The sequence below is a fragment of the Argiope bruennichi genome, chromosome 3 (assembly GCF_947563725.1).
Source record: "Argiope bruennichi chromosome 3, qqArgBrue1.1, whole genome shotgun sequence".
In the NCBI taxonomy this organism is placed as follows: domain Eukaryota; kingdom Metazoa; phylum Arthropoda; class Arachnida; order Araneae; family Araneidae; genus Argiope; species Argiope bruennichi.
This window is the reverse complement of record NC_079153.1, coordinates 93699862-93705524: the sequence shown is the minus strand read 5'-3', so window position 1 is coordinate 93705524 and position 5663 is coordinate 93699862.

Sequence of the window (5663 nt, the reverse complement as noted above, 5' to 3'; positions counted from 1 at the left end):
TTTTTATTCACTTCAGTTCTTCTCGCGTTTAACAACTGAATTATTAGAGAAGTTTATGCCATAATGTGTTATGCCACCAATTTAGCAAAGGGGTTAGTAAAAGGAGCTGTTAAGTAATTCACAATTTCAGTCTGAAAAAGTAATATTCTAATTATTTCAAGTATCAATAAAAGAATACATTGATTTTTGAATCGATACAATATATTAATTTTTGAATCTGTTAGAAAAGTGCAAGACCTGTGTGCACTTACACTTAATCATGGGGTAATAGAGACGAGAATTTTCCAATTGTTGATGTATTCATATATTTAAGATTAAAATTTAATTAGATAAAAAAAATGGTATCTTGACGTTTATGACAAAAATCTTTAGCATGATATTGTCGACACCATACCAAAAACCAAGAATGCAACAAGTTTTTCGATAGATTCGATCGTTTATGAATTAGAAAGAGTGGTACCCTCGAAACTTTCTTACATAATTCTTTATAAAGGCTAATAATCACATCTGCATAATATTTCGAACCGGGAATGCCACTTGTACTGAGATTTTTTTTTTTTTTTTTTTTCAGTTCTGTACATTAGAATTGCATGCTTCATAGTATAGTAAAGAAAAATTGATTATGAATTTGGGAGATTTTCTTTACATCTGAATGAAACCCAAATTGAATCACTACTGCAAATTTAGTGATAAAATAATATACGAAATTTATTCATAATCATAAACGAAATAATTAAAAGACGCCTTTGAATCATCACTTTTACTTGTGTACGAGACAAACCGATAGCAGCTCTTTGACAGATTTCGTTCTAACTTTGACACATATCTACATTTTACATGCTAGAATTGTATCTTTAAATTCATATTTTTAAGCCTTTGCACTTTTAAATTATCTTGTTTATATGTATGCAACAGACTATGAACTCCGTGTAGGATATGGCTCAAAATTGTACATTCAATGAGGAGAAGTTTCAATGAGAATGGGCATGAAAAGCTTCTGGTGTGATTGTTGGCTCTTCTGGTGGGATAGATACGATGTATTAGAAGTTATAAATTTATTCAACGAATTAATAAATTCGGTGTATTCAGAAAATGTTTTGATTATTTTACAAAAATTTATTTGGCATGAATGCAAATAACAATGCAACAAATGAATTTTTACTTAACCATAGAACAATTTTTTTTATGACTAGAAATCTGAATCGAAATTTTCGTATTTATATAACTAGAATTCTCACTTACTTAATAAAAATTGCATTTTTTTGTGAAATATTTCATAAGAAGCCTAAAAATTATCAGTTCATATGAACAAAATTAAGATCTATTTGGGTTAAGAGTAAAAGTGAATGTATATATATCGGTTACCAGGCAGATAATTTGATCCTTATTTACCAAATTTGGTATAAATAACAAATGTAAATTTGGAAGGTAGGTGAGATGAAAATAAGTTTCTCGGAGCGATTTTTTTGGATCTTTTAATAATTTAAAATCAAATAAATGTTCGATTTTTTTTCAATGATAATTTCCGAAAATATCAGTACACAGAAGATTTTTATCACATCTTTGACAAATTATACTTCCAATTGTAAAAATTCCTTACTATTAAATTTTTCCTAATTTATATATATTTAAAAAATATACTTATGCGTAATGCGTTTAGAAATTCTTTTTACTTTCTTAATAAAAGTAAAATCTATTTCGGAGATACTTATTAATGAAAAAACGTGTGGAATTTTATACCTTATAGATGTTAAAAATGTTTTCTCACCGTGTGCCGGACTTTAAGCACAAGATTTTAGTTTCTAGATTAAATTTGCAATGTGACGTATTTTGGGTTTAAATGTATTCATTAGGCGATTCTTATAACATTTAAAGCTATAGATATACTTTGTTGAGCATTTCAAACGAATATGTTTACAAATTTTGTTTTTAAAGTAAAAGTTTTTGAGGATACAAAGGTCTGCTCCAAGGTTATAAATATATTCAATTGTGTTCTAACATAAATACGAAATTTCTAATCAATAAAACCATATAATTATTATAAAAATTATTATAATAATCTTTAGCTTTCTTTAAAAACCTCAAAAATAAATTTATTTCGTCAAAAATTTTACCTTTAAGATTATGGCAGCTTATGAATATTATAGTTTTTTCCCCCTCAATGAGAGTTTTATAATGAGCATTTGATAAATTATACTTTAGGATTATAAAAATGATAAATTTTGTATATAGATGAAGGATTTATTTGGTTGCAATGATTTTGAAATTTACTGTATATATTTGTTTGTACTTTTCATAATAAAATTGCAAACTTCTTTATCTTCAGAATAAAAATATACGTAGAAATTAATTTACATCATTCATCTAATGTGTGATTATTTTAATACTTCATTATCTTAATACTTTTTGAACAGTATACTTCAAATTCCTAAATCATTATCTTCATTTTCTGCAAAATATATACTACATTATCATGTTGTACATGCATAAAAATTTAATCGAAATGCCAATCAATAAATTATTAATGCATTGTTTTATTTTGTATTTTTCTTTATATTTATTGTTTTTTTATAAAAATAAATGCTCTCAATATACACAAAATGAATAAGTTGAAAAGCCAAATTGAAATGTGTTTATTGCACTAAATAAAGCTACTTAATTAAAACGATTAATATGATGGAAGAATCTACTGTTCGCTAAAAATTCACGGCAATTTTCTCGATACAGGGCAAGAAGTCTCTGTCTTTAAATGGTTCTTTCAAAATATTGAATGTTCTATAGGAAAATTAGCACTTAAAATAAATATATTACTACTTGAGATCTTACATTTAGTTAATGATGAAGTATTTTTGTAACATTTTTATCCTCAAAACCTCACTGAAATACAAGGGATAGTAGTTAAATTTTCAGTCTTGTGTTTTGTAAATTGTTTATTAAGCATTAAACGTAGATACCATAAATTTCAAGAAAATATTTTTGCCAATAGCTTTTCTTTCCGGTGTATAAATTTTGTAGACGTATAGAAACTGAAAGACAATTAAAACTATAGATAGCTATTTTGTGAAATGAATAACCTTTATCTGAAAATAGTATGGGTAAATTTTCATGAAATACAGCTTTTTTTACTTCCTTGTATAAGAATTTTACTTCCTTATATAAAGAGAAAACATCCGATCTCAAGAATTTAAGAATCTTTACTGTTTAGATTTCTACGAGTCCCAGGAAAACACATTTTGGAATTAAGTGTGTCTGTCTGTCATTATTCTTGTGAATAAATTAATTTAGAAACACTTTCAATTACACAGATGAAATTTGGTATGTGGTCTTTACACTAATAGCCTTTTACCTTTTTAATAGCCTTACTTACACTAATGGCTTTAGCCTTTTACCAAATTTGGATTGAAATCCATTCACAGGAATTTTGTCTGTAAGTCTAAGATCAAGAAAACACGATAACAATAAAATATTTAAAAAAAAAAATCGATGGATAAAATCGTGGACATAGAATTAACACCTAAAGAGTAGGTCTCTATCAAATTTGAACTAAATATGCCCACGGGTTGACTAGTCGTCGGTCCCGATTGCTGAAAACTGCAACGATTTAGATAGATGAAATATGGTATATGATCTTACGACTAAAATTGCTGTTATGTGTCACATCATGGTTTCAAGCTGTTGTAAAACAGCATCCAAAATGCAACCTCGGATTTCTTCTCTTGAAATCTTTCACTGCGAAGTACCAAAATTCATGTGCAGAACTATGAAAATAAAATTCTGAGTACTTGTGGCATTACGTTTTGCACAAAGTCTATGCGGAGGGGACGGGAATAATGTCTTTATTATAGAGTATGTGAGTAAATTTCGGGACGTTAGTTAGTCAGTTTATTTCTTTCTTCCATACAAATGTCTTTATTTTTATGATTAACATACCACATAATTATTATAAATATTTTTAATATTTTTTAAATAAGTTTTCATATGGCGGCATAATACAGATCATTGTAATACTGCGAAAAGATTTGGGCATTTTGAAATTTTCAAAAGTATGATGTATTCTAATACATTTGTGGAAATCAGAATACATTTATCATCTATTTTGAGTTTTATTTATAAACCTTTAAGAAAATTGTTGATTTGTAATATTTGCAATTGCGAGGAAACAATAATTGCATAAAGATTTTCTAGTATCGAAAGATCTGTCATTTATTTATAAAATCAAATTATTTATGCTGGCGATAATGCAATATCACTGATATTTCATTATATCACATATAAAATTTTCAACAAAACCTTACAACAAATCTTAGAGATTTGGATTAAATTTCAAGAATACAACTTGAAATTTAATTAGAATAAATCTAAATTTATTTTTTATCAAGAATAGAAATGACCTTAGAGGTTTCCAAATGTTTCACTCAAAGGCTAAAGAATTTCATACCCAAAATACTTGAATATCACTTTTGATTCTAATGCAGAATTTCTTCCTCTCTAAATAAAATTCAGTAAAAAAATAAGTACGTAAGATTTCAAGAGACTTGAGGGATTCAGTCTGTTAATAATGAAAGTATACAGCAAAGCTCCAAACGAAGCTACATGGATGCATTATAATTGATATAAAGATTAAGGAAAAAGTGTAAATGACAAAGTTACTAAAAGGAAACAAAGTGACGCAGTTTTTTATTGGATAATAATAGAATTTTGATGATTAATAACTGATCAGACCATGGGATGCATACATAATCAAATGAAAATTTTGATAACTTTGTTTATATACATAGAATAAAACAAAGTAACAGAATTGGCTATGCCTTTGCCTTTTATCAAAACAATCAAGAAAGGGATCCTAAAATATTTAGATTGAACAAATATTGCACAATTTTTATGACAGAGATGGTTGCAATCAAGGAAACAGCTGAATAAATTATAAATGATAAGATAAAAAATGCCAAAATTATCTCAGATTGCAGATAAGTTCTTTATGTCCTTTAGTTTTTTTTCTCTGAAAAGAAATCAACAATAACAAAGGAATGATTCAAAGGAATTAATATAAAATAGAACTCTTGTTGATGAGAGTGTACATGGAGTTTGATGAAAATGAAAGGACAGACAGCCTAGTAAAAAATTGTTCCAACAAATTTAATTGTTATTAATTTCAATAAGACGCGCATTCAATTAACGCTGAAAGCAAAATGAAAATGGTTAATTAACATGTTCACTGCCTTGAGTATCAATCGTGGGTCACACACACTTCCTAATTGTGCCGAATCATTTAATTGATTAGATGACCCCTTTTCTACTATAATTTATAGACAGCAAAGAAATATCATCTAATTAGATAGGTGGTCCGAATATAAGGCTTGAACCGTGGCAATGAACGTATTAATGATAAAATAGAAACCAGGAATGTTTAACAGTTCAAATGGAAGAATATGTTTTCTTTGTAACTGACTACAACATTAAATTATAATTCTTGGCGAATTCGCGTTCACAGACCATTTATGATACCTTTCACATGAAACCAGTGATATAAAAAAAATAACCGAATAAGGAATTATGGAACATACAAAAATCTTTTTAAATAACTGTAAGGCTGATTTCTGTAACTATGCTTTCCAATTATCTTTCTTTTAACTACCCATCTTCGGAAAAAAAAAATCTTTCCA